The 21,431-nt window shown below is 35.2% G+C and overlaps 1 protein-coding gene and 1 long non-coding RNA gene across 2 annotated transcripts in view; one reads left to right on the top strand and one right to left on the bottom strand.

Moving 5' to 3' along the window:
- The window catches only part of LOC132911136 (DNA polymerase theta), a 68,382-nt gene that overhangs the window by 31,357 nt on the left and 15,594 nt on the right, over positions 1 to 21,431 (top strand). The window lies entirely within an intron of this gene.
- Positions 1 to 21,431, bottom strand: part of LOC132911327 (uncharacterized) — a 68,862-nt gene that overhangs the window by 44,758 nt on the left and 2,673 nt on the right. Inside the window, exon 2 of the long non-coding RNA XR_009658965.1 lies at positions 1,110 to 1,211. This is a non-coding gene — a long non-coding RNA (uncharacterized LOC132911327). The remainder of the gene's footprint in view (positions 1 to 1,109; positions 1,212 to 21,431) is intronic.

Genomic DNA, 21,431 nt, shown 5'->3' with positions numbered 1-21,431 from the left:
CTAACCCACGGAAAACAAAAGAATAATTCTGTCGCTCGTAAGAACATAAGAACCCGATATTCTCCCTTGTGGTTTCTAAATTTTTATCGCTCCTTTCTTTAATTTATCTATTGCAAAATATGGTAATGTTACGCGCGTGTTCTTCTATAAATATAATATAGATATAGTATTCGATACTTTAAAAATATCGTTCAAATCGTTTCTAAACACGTGGTCCATTCCTCCCGTAATCATTTCGTAACTTTTATTTTTCGTAAAAACCAGAACAGTTTTCGTTTTATAAATAACGAATAATCGTATACGAGTTACCAAGAGTCCATTAGCATGGAACATAGTTCAGAAAATATAATTTAAAGTTGAGAATATTTAAACAAAGCCTTTGCCTTCTAACACATTTGATTCGTCAATGAAATATTTGATATACTATTGCAAATATTGGAATTGAAGATTATGTTGTCACGTATTGTCAATTACGCAAGCGAAACGTTATTTATCTCTTCTATTTCCAAGAACAATAAGACGACTTTACGTAAGAAGCGCTGCAGTTTCACTTAATCGGACATATCAAAGCAGGCCAAGTTGTTTCATTGATCGTTTCCCGCAATATACACCAGCGCAGCGTCAGGCATTCTCATTGATTAAACACCCAGAGAAAAAGGCAGCAACTTTACGAATGCTTCGTAAACGATTGCATCCAAACCGCGATCCCTTGTTATCTGACATAATAATTTCCAGACTTCGCCAAGTATTAATTCACTTCATTTGGACAAATACGAAGAAGCAATAGCAGTCTTGATTTCTCCAAACCGTCGTAGACGTTATCCTCGTTTCAAATGCCATATATAACTTCGTAACGAGTTCGTATAAATACGCACGCGATTATTCGTCGCTAATGTCCCGCTCCGTGGTTACCGATTTTATTCGTTTATTTTAAACTGACCTTCCACAAACGTTGAAATACTTTCGCGAGTTAAAATTTACACGCAAAACTAAGATTCAACGACGTCGATGGTCTAGTTAAAATATTTTTAATTCTTACGCTGAGAATTGCAACGCGTCAACTTAAGTATTAATCAAGAATTTTTTGCCGTTTATCAAGTTGTACTCACAAGCAGTACTGGTTCGTGTGTTCCGCATTGAAATAAATTTTCCTGAATGCCTGCTTCTTCTTCCTCTTCTTCTTACATCGTGTTAACATTCCCTGCCGATGTCTGGAAACAGAAGAATGAAATAATGTAGTTCATTAGTCGGCAAACATCGCTCACGATCGTGTTCCAATAGCCCCGATGAAAAACGCAAAATATACCATCTATTAAGTTAAGCGATGCCTAGTCGTTAGTGCTTTGGCGGAAAAAGTTTATCGAGGTTTTTCCAACATGTCGGAAAAATCTCGTATAATAGAAACAATTCAATGTTCACAGACACATATGATATTTTTACATTATGATACGCGTATCATAACGTGTATCTTATACGTATTACAGAAGTATAACGATTTGATTTACATCGCTGTTACGTTACAAAATCCAATCGAGATTATACATATATGCTAAAAAAAATAATTTCTAACCGTACCACTGTGCGAAACATTGACTTTCGCCTCGCTCCACTGCGTGCGCAGTTCGACGATATCATAGCGTGAATTGCTGATAATTAGCAAACAGATAGCTGAGACAGAGGTTAGCAAACTTACGAGAAACATTTATTGGGTAAGCCTAGATCGACCTAATATCTTATTGTAAATTTGTTTCTGAATTAGCCTTAATCCTGTTATTTTCTTTGCGTGATATTCAAACCACAGAAGTTTCTAATATTTGAGGAAAATATGACAGAATCGTTAACGCTATATTTCACGCGTATTTTCATTTCTGGACAATTTACATTATCGAATTCTATCAAACGAATATTGCGATTATGGAAAGGAATTTCAAGAATTTGCTCGACACTTTCTCGTCGCTATCTCTTCTTTTATATATATCCGACAACTTTATGAAGTTTAAAAAGCGTCGTTGATGCTATTCTAGTCCCTCGAAGCTTGATCTTTTCTTTGCCATTTTTTTTTTTTTTTTTACGTTCTTCGTTTTATAGTCGAATTAAACTCGAAAGCTTTCGGTAGATTCATCGCTGAACGTGAGTCATAAATTACAACGACGATTTTACGCAAATTAGAAACGCGGCGAGCGTATTAGAGAACTCGTTTGGAATAAGAATCAGTAGATCGAGCGAGCGATCTACCTACCTAAAGTCGTAACGATATTCGGGCATCGGCTGTCAGTGTATAATCATCGCCGTGAAAAAATAGTAAAAAATGCGTCGAAAGTGATGACACGGGTGTTATTCCATGGCATTACTGTGAAAAAAGTGACCGGCCAAGTAAGTACGTACAGTACGCACTTGATCCGCGTGTTAAAGGGAACGAAATGCTTTCGACTTTCGATTGGCATCTTAGCAAGGTCGTATCGAGACCTCCGTTTCAGATTTCAAGTACGACAAAAAATTGCCGACGCGACATACAGAAAGGATTATTAATAGGCGTAGCAATTAATCACTACACGTAAAGCCGATACTTACAGACTTTTAAGGAAATAATTGAAAGCATATGTATTTGTCGTAATATGGTATTAAATCATTAACTTTAACGTTAATAACGATAATCGTAATTGCTACTATTGCTATATTTGCAAATTTTTGCAATTAATTTACTATGTTGGTTTGCCTTGAATTAACTTATTACTTTCAAAATGAGTAATCTATCAGGTACGTATATATATATACACGTACGTGTACAGTGTACAGAGTGCAAAGAAATGTTTTGTCAGTGGCGTATACTAAACCTTTGGATCGGTGGAGATCTATGACGAAAATCCGCCGCAGAATTGACCTTGACTTCTCAATTCATTTTACTTTCTCGTTATACAACGTATTTTCTTCTAATTCAACAACAAACATGCATAATCACAAATCCTGAACAATCATCAATATAAACTGCAACAAACGTTAGTATATCATCGAGCTATTTGCCTCAACTATGTATCTATTATACATTGTAAATTACGATGATCGACATTTGTATTATTTTACAAAAAAGATATTTCGATGCAAAAAGTTAATTGCAAACACGTATAACGTATCACCTTGTAGAATAGTACACGCGATAGATGTTCGAGGCCATTAATATAAAGACGACACTAACGAGAAACGTGCATAAGTATAACATCGTCCATGCCAGTTTTCAAAATTGAAATCACAATGTACAATGGACTTATAATCGTATTTATTTGAGAAAATTAATCCGGACTTAATATATTAGTAAATTAGCGTTTAATGTCGAGCATTTAAAGTAAGTATTCATATGTGACATGAAAATGTTCGGATTACTCTGTAAATGAAGTACATGGTCGGTACATTTATACGAAATTGCCTGCCAGAAGCAGTATCGCTGATGATTTGCAAGCCCAGCAAACAGGATTTTCAAGACGCTCGATATTAGTTTCGACGATGCTCGCCAATTCATCAAGGTCACTATAAAGAGGAGATTGCTCGTTTTTCGCGCGTGCACTGCACTGGAAGTTAGGGGTTTGAAACACGACACTAAATAAGCATATTCTTATTCCGTTCATGCGCATCGCGTCGCGTCGTGTTAATAAAACTTCACTGCGAAATGTTTTGCTTTGCGAGGAATCAAGTGAATAGTCCTTTCATCGTAGTGAATGCACCGATTGTAGGGCAAAGTAGTTTTTCGCCTGATCGGATGTTATTTTTCCCATAGAGAAAAAGCTGATTAAAATTCATTAAAGTTCCCGCGCTATGCCTAAACGGGGAAATCGCATTTTTCCTGCGTTACGAATTGATCATACGCGAAAGTATTACGAACCCCTCTGATATTCTAAACGCTATTTGCTATTTACGTATCTTGATCATCGACTCCGAAGAAAAAGTATTTGTATAAATTTGTATAAGAGTCTAAACGAAGACAAACAGAATACGATAAGTCGCATCATTTTATTTTCTACGGAAATTCCAGTGTTCGATGTTAGGAAAATTGCTTTTTTTATTTGATTTTGCAACTTAATATGTACATAGTTTTCGACCATGCATGATCTTTATTCATTCTTGAAATAACCAATCTTCGTGTAAAGATCTTTTTCTACAGTGATTAAGAAACATATTTGCATTTGCGCACCACTGTACTCGTATTTATCGTATGATTTACGTACTAATTAACTAGGTTCAAGTATGTTAAATTTCGTATTACACATTTAGTGGTATTATCGCAAGACTACAAAAATTCGATGCTACGAGAATGAATATAGAGAAACAAGGATACGCGCGTGCTCGCTTCTCAGAAATAATTGGGCAAAACCACTGAATTAATATCAACGATAACGAAAAGTACATTTCCGATAGGCTGGAAGCAGCGATCGATATTATGAAAAATATTGACAAACGATAGATGCGTTTTAAATTATCGATCGGATAAGCGATACCTTGATAACAATAAAGATCAGTATGTACTTATTGCTAATTGTTTTGAAGTTACATTAACACATATACACTTGTGACGTACGATGCATGAAAGCAGCTACTTTTAAATACCTTTCAACTACAAATTTTGAAAAACACTCGAAAAAAAGTTCAAAGTTATAAAAATATAGAGTGTATTTGTTGGATAGTATATAAGCCGGAATATAAATCGCGTTTAATCAATGACGTTTTTACAAATGTTCGCTATTAGAGAGAGAGCAACGATTCTCACGCATTATTTTATCAGGAGAAAAACTTGCGCTGCTTTATTTAATGAGTAATTTAACCCTATCAGATCTTAGAGCGGCAATTCGAACCGGTTGATGACGATCGATTGGTTAACAGAGATAGTTGCGTGCTAGTGTCACTCTGTACGTAATTCAAGTATGACAACGAATTCTCTAACGAGAAAATGTTTATATTAATGTTATACCTATCGTTATTAATGTAACGTTCAATTAAATTTTTTCTCAGCTTGAAACTTTGGACTCATAGTCTATCAATTCTATGAGTATGAATGAGATTCGTTAAAGCATGATTGCCCTTATAACATTCCTATTTATTTCTATCATCTATGAAATTGCAGTTCTTAGAAAGACTAGTTAAAGTAATTACTAGTAGTAATATGAGTAAAACATTGAAGTAGAAAAATATTCCAAGAATTAAAAAAAATTACTCGATTAATACTTTACAGAAATTACAAGAAAATAAATGCACTCTAAAGTTCTTCTTTTTTTATTTTATTTCGTAAGTGGTAATGAACCGTATCTTCTGCGAATGTAGAATTCAAAATCCACATTTGTGAAAAATTGTATGTGCAATTTGTATTCGCTGATGACTTAATCGACTTGATATTAATATTTTAGAAGCTGAAAGGTAAGGAATTAAACACGATTCTCTTTTGCTCATGATATAAAGCGTACACCTATTCGCCAAATACCACATTTTTATCTCGAATAAAATGAACTTCGACGCACGATCGTGATCATATTTATTCATATATACTACGCGTATGTTAACCGTACTCATTAACACGAATTACGAGTGTATGTATCCCTGATCTGATTGCGCGGTGTATTTGTAGCTTCGACATATATAAACGTAACCGTCCAGCAAAGTATATCTTTGGCAAATATAGCGATATATGCGATGGGTAAAACGTACGTGCAATATCTTTTAGTTAACGTTTTTCAACGATTCGTCGTACGACACTTTGTTCATAGCAATCGTAATACCGTAGCTTTTAATGCAATTTTACGATCCATAATCACGAAGTTGGTAATTTATTCGGAAATTACACTAAACAGCCCGATAAGGACACCTTCCGTTTCAGCAAAATTAAGGAACTGAGTTGATGCACTTACATATCTAAGGATGAACGACGAGCGCGGTTGCACGTAATTACGACTGGCAATTAGATACTTGGAAGGACGTAATCCTACTTTTCTCGCTCCTATCCACGAAAAAAATATCCCATCCATCATTGTACCTATGCTTTTCTCGTACCGAAACCACTCGAGACTTTCACGCAGTGTGAACAGAGGCTGGAGATCAAGATTCTTGTCGAGATCTATTCAGACGGACGGATGCATCGGAGTGTTCTTAAGTGGCTCTAGACCTCGCACTTCTATGACTTTACATTGTATGCATGTATTTTTAACCTCGAGCCTTTCTCAGTGATAACTAACGTCATCCTTTAAAATTCGTCGGCTGTAAAAACGAAACGTTAATCGCGTATCCTACAAAACGAGAAATTAGAGCGAAACGAGGTGTTCCAAATACAGAATGGTAAGCACTACAGTCTGGGGGATTTACGAAGACATTTGTCCGATCTTCGAGAAGGTTAGACAAATATGTGTATACTGTGTATTTTAGGTTTTGTAACGAAAGAATTCGTAGAAACGTACGATCAACGACATGGTGAAGTGAAAAAGAATCATCTATCATTTTAGTTTAGAAACGGCACGGCGCGAGCGCATTCGTCTTAATAATCTACATACACAGTGCAGATAGAAAGCTGAAAAGCTGACCACTTGAATTACCTTGCGGAAATGAAATAAAATGACGCGTCATTCGAATTGAGAAACGCATACCGTTTATTCTCACTCTAGCGTCGTTAGAAATTAGAATAACCAGCTAAGGAAGCAAAAGTTTAACGCGATTTAAAAGTAAAGTCTCACGATAACCATTGCTTGATATCTAATAGAAATTCACTTCATTTCTTATCTTACTTAATCCTATGCAGTTTGAGCAGCGTTTCTTCCAACTTAATAAGCTATATTCAATATAATAAGCTATTCGTAAATTTAATTTTCATATTTTCCTAATCTATAGCACATCGAATACGTATCTCTGTTAAATTCAATTATAACGCAAAACGGTATATTCTACGTTTAAAAACTAAAAAGGGTTGGATGAAATGGAATATCGTAGCTATTTCGATGTAGGACCGTAAAGAGTTAAAAACAATTTCACGAATATTAAACGACATGCTTACGGTTGGAATAAAGTACAGTCGGAGTAGTAATAAGCTACTGGACATGGAACGATAGAATTTTAAGATATCAAATATCGAACTGATAATTATTACGTCCGTGACTCATGATTAAAGATAGAGTATTAGTTTCAAACTTTCACAATTGATAACCGATAAAACAGTCACTCGTGTAAGTACGTGGGCGTTTTACTGCTTTCTTAATCAATGACGTACCTATTAAAAATTTATTATCTTCCAAATTTATTAACTGGTACGAATGCAACGTATTTTTCTTCGATAAATTTATATGTAGGAGCGCTACCTTGTCATCGATACGTCAAAATACGGAAAGACTTTGTTGAAAAAACGACCTTATCTAGGAACCATGTCTCGTCATTTTTGTCACTCATTGGCCGTGTCGCCAAGTTGGCGTGAATTACACCTGTGCCTATGTCATCCTAGACAAGTTGTCCGAAAAAAATCACTCATACAGGCCCACCGGTTACCGCAGATAACACAGGCACAAGTAATGGTAAATAGGTCAGTCACCTTCGTAGATACACTAGCTGTTATATAAATCTTAAAGCTGTAACGCAACACCGTAAAGAGTTACACATATCGTCGCGACTTGCCGTATCGTTGTTCGTTATTCCAATGGGACAGATCAATTTAGAAGTTAGACGAAATTTCAATGATTAAACTGGAGATATTTCTATTCTTAATAAGCTGTACGCTACTTTTGTTACCATTCTTGTTGAAACAATCTGGAACAAGAAGAACTCGTTCGTTTCTTTTGGAAACAAGTTGCGTTAACATTTAAGAATAACTTTATCTCCTTCTCTTCGTCCGTTTCTTTCTTCTTCCCTTTCTCTTCATGCGGTCTTCTTCGTGTGGAAAAACTGAAAATGTCTGATTCAACGTCTCCAAAGAACACTCCTTTTTACTAGAAGTTACTAGAAATCTTCGTAGAACTTCACGCGAAAATGTTCAAAACACGAAGCTTACACTCTTACAATTAAACAGTTTACACCGACAAATTTTTCTTCCGTAACTAATGTGATCACGAGGCTCCCGTGAAAACCGACATTAACGTGCACGTTTGTGCGCAAGGTCAGAGCTTTTACTTACACTCAACTGGTTTGTTACGAACGGCATATGAAAAGGGACAGCAAATTATAACGTATTCGACGCATTTTTCAGCCAATTTAACGTATACGTCGTAGAATAACGAGGCAAAAGCAACGTTCTTTTATAATTATTTTCATTGTTAGAAAGTGTGCCTTTTCCCAATTCATTCTTACAAGGAAATCTTCAATGCTCGTACATCTCATAATATATCAATTTTTAACCTTTGATCTCTTCCAATGATTAATCTTATAATTACATTCTGAATGATTTTAACAATAGGTTATAGTATCATTTGATGGTACGCATTTACGTTTAATGAAAACAGGACAACTTGATAAGAAATATGTTACTCGGCAAATTGTATCTTATATTTATACCGTTTTATCGTTACTTTTTATATAATTATCCCCATTTCCGTATAAAACTACTTTGCAACGTTATTTTATTTCGTAAATGTCTTTGTTATATAAATATCTGTTACGCAATATTTCCGTACGTATTTCTCAAGGTACGTAACGTTTTCTAATAAAAGGTTGTTTTAGAATTTGCAGGTTTTTGGCATTTAAATTACAAATAATCAAACTTTAGTATCTAAGAGAAGATAAATGATTTGACGAAAAGTATTCAAAGATCGAACTCTTATTCCTAGCCAGTGACTACTAAATGGTACCTACAGCAGAATAGTCGATTCATGTCAGTTCCTACAACTCTGTATAAGTTTAATAACCTCATCTGGTAAATACGAATGGTAGTGTACAGTTATGGTTGTATAGACAAGCATAGATAAATAAGCACTCAGCTATTTTAAACACTTCAATTGTCGTCTCGGCTACTGTCTAGACTCTAGTAGACAGTAGCAAAGGTTGCATAACATTTAATAACGAAATCGATGGTCTAGCATCTATCGACTTTTTCCAACAACTTCCTCTAGTTTATCGTACTTCAGTAACTCTAGCCAAACTACGCTAAAAACTCCTATCGTTTCATAAAAACTTCTCGATTTTTCTCTTTTTTTTTTTTTCTTTTTGTTTAATATCTCGAAGATTCCGTTTAAAGCGTCTCTACGTCTAAATTGCCATCTCGAACAGAGGCCACATCGTTCTTTAATTATCGTAACCCCGTAAATTGGCCGAATAAATAGACGTTCGCTTTTAATACGCGGAAGAAACGCATGCAGCGACTAAAATTAACCTACGGGCAGTTTGCCACTGATATAAATTTTCCGTTGGTCCTTTAACATCGATGCACTCGATGTACGTAGAAATATCACCATCGTTGTCATGCTAATCCCTTGCATTAATGTAGCGCGCCGTACGCAACCAGTCGTTCACAGAATATTTCTATCTGCTGTGTAGTCCGTAGATACCCACAACGAGTACAAAGTTGTTTTAGAAATTTCGTTGCTTCTTTTTCCTCGCCTCTCGGATCAGCTACACGTGTATGATGTATATACATATGCAGCACACGACAATTCGGAATTAACTCGATCTTGAAATATTAAATCGTTGTCATTCAGAAAATCCGATATTGAAATTGAGTGCACCGACACGTAGTAAATGCGCGTATTATCATAAAGCTAAGCATCAAAAGATTGGCGACATGACACGAAGAGCTTTCTCTTAGTCGACCTAAACCCGACTTTGGCCGGCGACAAAGGCGACGAAACTGGAAGAGAATAAACTAACGACGTCGCGTCGCCTGCTCGTTCATCTGCTTCTCATAGCACTTAAATCACGATGTAAGAAGATTACAATCAGCGTACATGACTACTTTGACCAGGGCGCAGTCGAAAACTCGACACAATAGCCCGTACTACGAGGAATAGGTTACCGATCAATGGCAGCCTTTACAAAAACAACGCGATTATATGAGATTGACCGCACCCAAATCTCGAAATATAAGTAACAGAATAGAGCTTTGCCTCCTGTTCCTAATAAAACTTAATTGAAAGGCATGCGTTATGTCTCGCGATATCTTGAATATTTATCGTACTTAAATTTGCCTGTCCATAATAGCATGTTCATGTACGTAATAGCCAAGTACAAGTAAGCAACGAAAATTATGAAATCGTTCTTAATTAATAAATCGATTAAATATAAGTAGGCAGACGAGTAAAACTTTCAACGATTATCGTGTCTGAACATCGTGTTTCGGTTGTAAAAATGTATTTTAATATGTTTTACGCAACATAGGTATACGTATATATATAGTTACAAGAAACAATTACGATATTCTTTAATCGCTATTGTGTTAATGATAAAATGAATATTACCTGCTGAAAGGACGTACCCAAATATTCAAGAACCGTTATGAGACACTGCGTGAAAGGAACATCGGAATAAAAAATAAAAGATGCTTTAACGTACTGGGTGTCCCGATATTTGACGATATTTTTCAAAGAAAATTGTAAATATAAATACGGAATTGTATTCTAAGAAATTTCTATTTTTCTAAAAATCTTAAAGCTATCCAGGTTTTTCACATCCTTCGAAACAAGCATATATAAAGATATCAATTTTCTATTCTATATTTCGAAAACTTCTAATCTAGAAAATTCTCCAAAATCGGGAAATCTATCTAACTCGATCCATCTCGCGACTCTTAATTAAATCAGAAACTTTAACCTTGGTATGTAATAAATTCGTACGTAGAAGGAAGTTAAAGATTATAGAATTCGGGTCGTACACTCTCGCCATACGATAAATCGCTTTTAAATCGTTAAAAAAAACATTTTCCTAATTTACAAATGTACCAAAAGTAGTCTTGAAAAACATTTAATACGTTGTATACCATGAGAAAGGTCTTACTGTGCTAATGAACGTGAACTCATCTTCCAATCAAGTATCATAAATTTTTATTGTATCGTACAATACGTAAACCGTCGCAGGTAATAAGCATGAAATTTGTTGATTGCGTTGACATCGCGATGCAAAACATAAATTCTACGCTATACTTATTACACGCTATTCCATAGTATACTTGAGGAGGATAAATACAAAGTCTATTGTTCCGTGACTTATGCCACCTAGCAGTCTTGTATTGCGCATTATATCATCGCACTGTTTGCTCTATCACTATTACAATGAAAATGGCTCGCTGTAAATCGCGTTGGCGCTGGGCAATAAGATATAGTTCATCGTAGAGACGTCCAGGTAACTCGTAAAGAAAACACCTATCTAACTGCACCAACTAAACTGTCTCTTTGTCTTTAACGTCTGTAAAATACGATAATTCGTGTTTGTACAACAGACGGTAATAAATTATACAAGAGTACCTAACAGCTATATCAATAAATATTGAATGACTTAAAAATATTTAATTAATAAACGTGAGAACAAGAAACAGGGAATTTTCATGACAGCTATTAAAGCGTAAAATTTCATCACGTATGGAATTTTGACTGTTTCTCGTTATTTTCGATTACACGGTCGTAATAAATTTTTCGTTAATACGCGTGTAATATGCGAAGAAAAGTCGAAAAACCAATTATCTAGAAAAATATCATAGATACATGGATCGCATAATGGGTCAGTATCTCATTGTTCTACGCCATCTTCAATGAAAATTTACAATCCAAACTTGAAAACATTTTACTTGAAATTAAAATAAAAAATCAAGTCTTGAAACGACGTATGAAAAACCAGATCCACCGATCGTTTCAGCAAATATACGTATGTCGAGAGAAGAAGACGGTGCTCCCGTTCAGCACCGAAACGTAACGAATCTTCGCTTTCGATGCACGCATTCGCTCGGGACCAAAAATCGACGACACTTTCTCCATTTTTCTCGTCCGATCGGTTCGTATCGGCCCATCATCGAGAGCGTAACTTTTCAAATTATTCTAACCAGGCGCAAGGAGATCGTTAATCGGGATGAGTCAACGATGATCCTTTCACGGGAATGATGCCTTTGGTTGGTTTCCATCGAGGCGGACCCGGACGAGTTCGTTCATGGTCCGCCGAAGCCGATATCTTCTCCATGGAAGGGACACAAACGTAATCGCGTTTATTCGCCAACAGGACATGAAGCGCACGAGGGGAAGAGGCCGGGACCGCGAAATGTTCAGTCACCGGTCGACTTGGCCGCGCGTAAGGCGCTCGCCGTAGCAAAATGTCGCAGGCAATATTCGTGAAAGTCATTTACATCGTTGCTCCTTACCGAGACGGGTACTCGGTGACGTCAACTTCGATTACAGCCAAATTCAATGGCAAGGTCTTTGGCCTCGCCACCTCTTGGTATTGAATTAAGGTCAAAGACAGCGAGAAGAGTCTGCCGATACATGCTGTCAGCCTTGGCTACTGAATCTCACGAAGATGCAGGTAAAGCGTACGTATATCGTACATACGTATGGCAAAATTGCAGAGAGTCGCACAAAAATGGGCCATCGTTGGTTACTTTTCATCCGTATTGGTCCCTTTTTCCATGCAGTGTGATGTAATAGATAAATAGAAGATTCACCTGTCAAGTATTCTACCCTCTTTAATTAAAATCTATTATTTCGAAATTGAAGACAATTTTTTATCGAACAAGTTTTTATTACGCTTTGTATAGCAACACGTATAGTAACATATTCGTAAGACGATTCTACGAATATTGAATTATTTTGGCGAGTAACTTGCCAAAGTAAGGATAACCGGATAACCTAAATACCCCTGGAATTCACATGCGGTGAAATAATTGCGGCCGGTTTCGCACACTAGCACGAAGAAGAACTTTATTACAGAGACAATTGAAAGCTATTTACGACGCAGCGTGATTTAAGAAGAGCAAACGAGCAAGTTGAAAGGGATTCCCCGTGCGGTAACAACAATTCATGGTTTAACTTTGTGTGTTGTTGCACGCGGAAAGAATTTGCTTATCTAATATCTCTCGGTTGCTCCACGACCAAGGACAAAAATACCCCTCTCATTTCGTACAATGCATCGTCGCTGTGACCGAAGAATAATGCGCACGAATGAAGATAAAAGGGAAAATAGAAGAACGAGAAGCAGTTAAAATAAAAAGAATAAGAGGAACGAATGAAACGTACCGCGGGATAATTCTGGAGGTCGGAGTTAAAAGCGTGGGCGAGGATCAAGATAAATCATTTACATGCGCTTTTATACTGTGCCGCGTGTTTACACGCCTACGGGACCTGTGTATTAACGACACTTTAACGAAGGTACGCGGGAAACCGCGAGATAACGAATCGAAATTTTTCTTAAAGAGTCACGCTCTAACGAATAAGACATGTAACGCAGCTACTTTTAGCTACTTTTTATTCTCTTCGATCGACAGGTTTGTTAGGGAAGTTGGCACGATCAGAATTCCCATAAGCCTTGTTCAGATTCACCTACCTGAATTCACGCGATCTAAGACTACTTTACTAAGATAAATCTGTTGTTTCTACGGATGACTCAAAATATTCTTTCACGTTTCTACCTCTGTTCTCATTAGTCGAGTGATTTGAATCACAAGTCACATAATATGAAATATAGAATATAGTCTTCTTGTCGCAAACAAGCTGTTAAGCTGTTCGCGCAACGAAGATTTAAACTAATAATAGGAAATAAATGATTGACCCTGTGTGAGTAAAATTCCAATTATAGGAATATCTTTGTTTCCTGGACGACACGTATTATAGATGCGCGATACACTTGAAGATCCTGAAACTTTTCGAAATCTTAATCCGTGGATTTCGAAACTTGGAAGTATAACATTCGACGCGACGCGACGATCAGTTCGTATCGAGAAGAAATCATAAGTATGTAAATAAAATCGATTGTAAAAGGAATAGATCGGTCGAAATTCCGATACTCCTTCGCAATACCACTAAAATGGTTCCAATGTATAGATATAATAGCGCTCGATGGCCGTGCTCGAACGTTAAATTATACAGACAATAAAGTTTAAGTATACGGTTCGTGGACTGTTCAACACCTTAGCTGACGATACAGCTTCAAGGATCGAATTTATTCCCCGTTGCTTCTATAATTATTTACGATTAAATGAATTACATAGTATATTATTATACGTCGTTTCAATATCAAAACGCCTTTGTTCGTTTTCCGGATTATTGTATTTTTCGAGATCCGAGTCCTCGCTTTAGTCAATTCGCTAAGGGTGCAATCGAGATAATCGATGTATACCTCCCACAAGATTGCCGCGTGCTCAAGGAGACGCATCGTGTAAAGGGTGCTGGATATAAATTGATTTGTCCGAAGAAAAGAATTCTTCAAAGTTGTTCACATTACGATAGTACGAGTATGCGACTCCCTCTCTTTATATTTTTATCCACATTCTTTGGAACGTGCTTTAACGCGATAATTACCGCGATTCTTATCAATAATTTTAATATACAACCACCCTGCTCTATATGAATAAATCAAATAAATCTTCGTAGCCGGATCAATCGCTAAAAAGTACTGAACAGCGGATGAAAGAAATTCGAGTCCTTTTTAAATTGAAAAAAAATTAAAACGAAGTTATCCCGTTTTAAGCGGTATGCAAATACTTTCTATACCGACTGTATGTTTGCTGGTGAATATATGGACTTCTTTATATGACAGTGTATCGTACTGTACTATACGTACTGTCGAATTATTTTTTAATCCTGTTAATAATACGTATTTCATCCAGAAACATTCTACTTGTTATGGATATCGTATTATTTTAAACGATTCGATATAATACACGTACGAGTACGTATATTTCATTTATCAAAAGTTACAAATATATGCAAAAATTCAAACACGTAGTTTCGATGTTACAACTGACAATTGTACACTTTCAAGCTTCCGACGACTTATATCTCATCAGTGACGAGGGTGAAATTAATTTGGCATCTCGAACGATTTATAACGTCGAGACATTTATCATCAGGACCAATGGAACGCATCGAATCGTCGTCAGCGTGAAATTATTTGAATAACCTGACTACGCAGCAACCCTGATTCCTGATTCACCTTAGGGCGTGGACGTTGAACGAGGGTTGAATGCAAGGAAATGAACCTTGAAATATAGTTTGACGTAATAGATATTCCAGCGCAAGGAAGTTGTACATTAAACGCGGTAAAAGTAATGAAGAATTACTTTGAAACGGGCGTGCCTAGAACTGGTTTCCAATCTGATCGAGAGTAATGTTGCGTCCGCGAGTGCCGTTTTATGAATGAAAGTCCAAGTTAGTCTACCGTTAGTAACTGTCCTCGCATTTCGAACGTTCGAAAAATTGGAACGTTAGCCAACCATGTTGGGGCAGCTTGTTAATAAAGGACCACAGGTATGGTCAGAAAATATTAGAAAGCATATTCTTTCATCTGTAAAACGATAACGATTCCTTCAATTTTACGTATAGTAGCGTACTTTGAAAGATATGAATTTTACATGCGTTACGTCGTTTTCCTTTAATTTCCATGATCAAATTGCTTGATTAAAGCAATTTTGTGAGAAACTTTAATCTTGCGCTCTTATTTTTTGCTCTATAGTTACTTACGTTGAAGCATAAAATGTTTGAATATTATTTAGAAGGAACTGTCTTTAAAAATGACATTTCACGTTCATCAACCCAATACTATTATCATCATCATTATCATAAAGGATATCATGTAGGTACATATCCGAATCTCTCTATTTCTTTTTTTCTTTTATCTGATAAATAATTCACAATTGTAAAATGGTAATTTGACATATTATTATATGGCGTATTTTTTCAAACTAAGTTTTTGACTTTTTAATTTATTTAAACACTTTACTACCACTTTTTAAGGAATTTATGTCCGCTACAATGTTAGGTTTACGTTGGAACAGAGGCCGTCTTTCCACTTGTAGCAATGATAAATTTAGATATGTCTTCAGCAACTTTCATATCGTGTTTTTGAAATTTAAATTTCTATAAGACAATCTTGCGAACATTCTGATTATTTATGATAGTCAATAACGAGGTTTTAACGCTTTTATTAAATCTCCCTTTAATATTCAACATGTAATTTATAGAAAATTTATTTTTTAATGAGATTGATAATTAACAATATGACTTGGTTTAACGAATCATATTGAACCACCAAATTCAAATTTCTGATATTTCACATACACTAACCTAATGCAAATCTTTGCAATATATTATGTACATATATAATATTAACGTAAAAGATATAAGGGAGGAGGCAATAAGGTGATAACGCCATAAGAATGAGAAAATGTAAAAAGCGTGATAGGTAAAAAAGATGTAAAACCGAAAACTCGTCCAAAGCCAAAAGGCACAGATTAAGTAAAAATAAAATAAAATAACGTAAAAAATATTTGACAAAATACGTAATAAAATCAATCAGTTTTAGAATGGTTAATTTTAATCGATAGTCGTATTAACAAACTATAAATAGTAGATAACCGGGAACTTTCATTTTACTGAAAATAAAACTTTTAAAAATGGTTTTTCAAAGTTTTCATTGCATTTCAGTTTTGACGCGTATCGAATCACTTCGAACATGTAAAGAATATATTATTCGATGATGTATGAAACATTAGGTTACTAAGAGCATAAGATACGAACGTTCATACTCGTGCTTATAATTGCCTACGTGCGTTCTTCGTTTTGCTCTGTTCCTTTCCTTTCTTCGAAAAGAAACAAATATGCGGTAAATGTAAATGTATAGATGTAACAAGGTATCCTATGCGTGGACAGACAATATTAGAACCACCTTTCTTCCACGCAATTATGATCACTCTGCCCAGTTTTAGCATGCACGCTTGGCAACTTGACAAATGTACGAACATAATACATAATAAAGAGGTCAGTGACATTCATATAGGTACCATTGGTCGTAAAGTTTTCGCGTTTTGTACGACAGAGGTGCGCATTCCTTCGCGCCTAGTAATGGTCAAATAAAAATACGCGTGTTTCAGACACGCCATTATGGTACCTGGAAACGACGCGACGTTAGAAGAACTCTCACTTCCAACCCGGTTTTGTAGGACAAATATAATTGATCGAGTTGTGTAACGGGTGTGAGGCTGAGCTCAAAATGACTCCGAAGCACGAACATTTGTTATGATAAGATGCTGTGTTCTGCCTTTAGCTTCAGGCATCATTTTATATCCGTTGTTTACAGTTATACAATGTGTTCAGTGAGTAATACTATTCAGTAATACTATTCATAGCGAACAATAAATCAGCCAGTTCAAATGAAATCTCTGATTGAATATCATAGGTACGAATTACAGACCGGTGGTTAATGAATGTTTGTCTGGTATCAGCTTTAGATACTGAAATACCTCTAGTGAAAGCTTTTAATATATTTGTATTAAAATTGTAATAATAATAATTATCTGTATACTTCAAACTATTATATACACATTTACTATGTAAATATTAATAGTAATATACGATAGTGATAAATAAGAAACAGTTTTATTTTTATCAATCATTTTTATTCTAAGCTTATTTAAAAAACTTAATATTCTTCTTTTAGAAACATTTAGAAAGAAAACTTAACAAATTAAAAGAAATAGAAATATTATTCTATTTAGAGATATATTGTACTGTTCTTTCTAGAGATCAATACTTTTAATTAATACTAATTAATACTTTCGACAGTATATTGATATCTTAATGTTAGGAAAAGCATTTTTTCTTTCTAATTTATCTCGAGAACAATTAAATTTCTATTCGACCATTCTAATTAAAGTTAATTTATGTAACGTTGAAAATACGCTACAAAAGAGAGGAAAAGTGAGTGATTATTTCTTCGAACAGCTTTAATAGAGAACATAGTATTGTAGATTGCAAGATAGTAACTAATGAATTCTTACATCGCAATTATCGATCGCATTTATATGCAGCACATGAAACATTTCGTCTATTTTTGTATCGATAGTTTCTCAATTAGGTTACATAAGTGGTTTAATTAACTGCAATTTGTTTAATTAATTAAAATGGGATAGAACATTCGTCTAGTACAATTATAACGAATTGACGATCCCGCCTCGCGAAATACAGATACCTATTACATATATGTATATGATTGCGAACCGTGCAATTATATTGAAATGCATTAAACATAAGACTATTTGTCGTAGCTATAAGAAGGAAAGGTTGAGGAAGTCGATACATTATAAAGATTATGGTAATCGCATTAAATCCTTTCAGATCATGGTATTCGTACAAAAAATAAGAATTAGTCAAATAGAAATAAAGAAGCACTCGTATATATATAAAGCATAATCTATTTTCAATTTTACACTTTCATCTTTTTATTTTTAGTTTCAATAATTTTTCGAGTTGGGAAAGACGTTCAAAGAATCGTATTACAGAAACCGTATAAGGAATAAATAATCGTTGAAATAGATACGTAAGTACCAACGTGTCTATCGTCTATAGTTTATACTGTTGTGTAATTTAATTAGAATTTTTCACTGAAAAGAACGATGACAACGAAACAAATAAAATGTACTTTCCAATGATTATAGAGACAAATTGAAAGTACGACGATTCTGTTATAAACTTTACGTTACACGTAACCAAGAACTAATTACGAGTTCCAATTTACAAATCGAACAATCAGTTTTAAAGCTATAGACGCTCTGATCAAATTCTAATGTATTAAGAATATTTAATCTGTGCTTAAAGGTTTATCGACAAAGACAGATTGCCAGCTTAATCAGGTAGAAATTTCAATACCTCGATAAAGTTTAGAGAAACTGTGTCAAACGGTACGTCAGATACGCGTTAATAAGAACGATAAACGAAGAAGCATCGTTCGTGCAAGTTCTTTATTATCATTGAGACAACAAAATGCACGAAATAAGATAACGGAGCTAATACAATGATCGATTACCACCACTACCAATATATCGTGCTTTCGACGTTATTTTCCCGCCATGAACAAAGGGGCGTTCGGTTCAAACGCGTGCTTCTTCCTTTTTCCCGCTAGGTTTCCTTCGCTTGTTCGACGTATATTGTCTTCAGGAACGACGATGAATGAATTGCATCCGATTCTCGCCAATAAAAAATTACATGGTACACCTGCTTGCCTAACTCGACACAGCTCGCAAACTCGCAGCCAATAGTAATTCCTTGCTTTTACATTTACAATACGTTAGCACGCGTCTACTAATGAGCGAGCACATAGCGGACTGAACACGAATCTGTCACTTCGATTTTGTAGTTAGAATATGCCATTCGTACGATGCTTCTAACGTTCATTTGATTAAGAAATTATGAAATACGCGCAGACAAAATTAATTCGGTTCTAGCAAATAACGTACTTGTCGAATGTATGTATCGTAAAATAATTTTAGTATTTTGATTCAGGATTTCTACGTATACATACATAATTTGGAATAAAATTTCTACAAACAGTTCATATCGTTGTCTTCAAACTATTTGTTAGAGCGAAAACCAAAGTAAATTAATTTCCGTAACTGGTAGCTATTTTGTTTAATTGTCACAATTGTGACAATAATTGAAAATTACCGCAATTACATTAGTTAAAGTAATTAGAAAAAATTGTTCGTCATGGCTCCTTCATACTTATCTACATCTACTTACGCTCTACTGAAGCAACGTAAGTACTTTATTTGAACTGTCTCGTCTGTGTTTGTGTAGTAAAGTACAATACATCGGAAGAGTAACTACAAATGATAAATGAGTGGGTAGCAACATTTTGAAACGTAGAATATTACTTCTCGTATAGAGCGCGAGTTTCATCATTCAAAAGGTAATTTCTACTTTATTATCCCCTTAAAATAACTTTCGCTTTTAAAATAAGTACTTTGAAAAATGTAGTAGTTTACCAAAACAACATCACCATCATTATTTTTACGAGTTTATGCTACGTTATAAGCAATAAAATCATTAATCGTAACGTAAAAGTAATTGTACTGATGACACTTAACGATGTAGCAAATATATAAAGCTGTTTGCGTTCTAGTTTAATGTTAGACAGTAATACCGTTGTAAATTATGTTGTTAAAAAGCGATTAACGAAGACACTGTAGACATAAGACAATTTATGCATAACTGTGAAACAGACCTTTCATGCAAAGAATTTTATACTTGTGTGATTTAGGGGGAAAATATTTCAGAGATAATGAATATGCTTTTAACTGATAAAATCCAATAATGGCCAAAACCTAATATAGTATTTACCACTAATGGAATTATAATAATTGTGCCGTTATCGCATTTTTAATATTCAATAACATATGTATCACGACTAAAGCTCAAACATTATCTTTATGCTTATATTACTTAAAATTCCAATTCTTATCAGTCAATGATACTCCATACGTAACATATGTATATGTACAGTTCTGGAAATTACACAATTTCAACGCAGCGACTTCCAATTATATCTACGGTATATCAGGTAAAAAAAAGTATGCAAGTTAGTCGACCTGCTCCTCGTTGCACACGGTATGCAACGTAAAACAATGAAGTCATTATTCATTGCGAACTTTACACCGAAACAATCGACTTTCACAAGGAAGCGACCGTGGTTCTACGAAAACGTGCTTGCAAGTTCATTATACCTTTCGATCTAGGGGTTGATCCGTAGCTTGAAAAAAAAATTGGCAGTCCATTTGTGCGGTTAACGCATGTATTCTTATGCGGGGTAATTAGTTACTAATTAATAGCGACCGCGCCAAGGAATAATGGCCTCTTCCCACGACGATTGCGATCAAAGATTCCTGAGAGATGATCATGGTCATTAAATCTTAAATCGGCTATGTGTAAGTGAACCTCGCCGTGGAGTGTTTTGTTTAGAAGCAAATTGAGGTGGGAATCGTATGATTATTATGCATTGTACGAGTTTAGCTGCACGGTCATTAACATTAATAAATGCGTCTTGTGCCAGCAGCAGAGCTGCCATGATACACTTTCATGCATTCTTTTTCGTTAAGTCTTAAAGTCTTAAGGACGCAGCGCTGCCGCCGCGCTATTTAAAAAAGGGGGAAACAGTTAGCTCGCTCTCCACTCTCTAGACATTGTTTAAATTGTTTTCCAACCGTTGCGTTGGTCTTTCGTTATCCGCTTCTACATACATATCACAGTTTACAATGTCGCTCTATGCGATACTATCTCGTTTCGAATATTTTATATTTGACATCTATCGTTGAGGCTTTAACTTATTAAGACCGACTTTTAGAGCTTCCATATATTGCATTTTTATATTTAAAAAGATTGAACGCCGAATAGAACATCACTTTGTAGCAACACCAAATATTACGGAAAAAATTTGACCTTTACCGATCTTAAAGGATATATTTATGTATACCTATGTATCGCATCTATATAGCTATTGCGATGAAAATAGCTACTATAGAC

This window comes from Bombus pascuorum, chromosome 1 (genome assembly GCF_905332965.1).
Source record: "Bombus pascuorum chromosome 1, iyBomPasc1.1, whole genome shotgun sequence".
NCBI lineage: Eukaryota > Metazoa > Arthropoda > Insecta > Hymenoptera > Apidae > Bombus > Bombus pascuorum.
The sequence above is the reverse complement of the archived record's forward strand: the minus strand, read 5'-3'. Positions and strand labels throughout refer to the sequence as shown.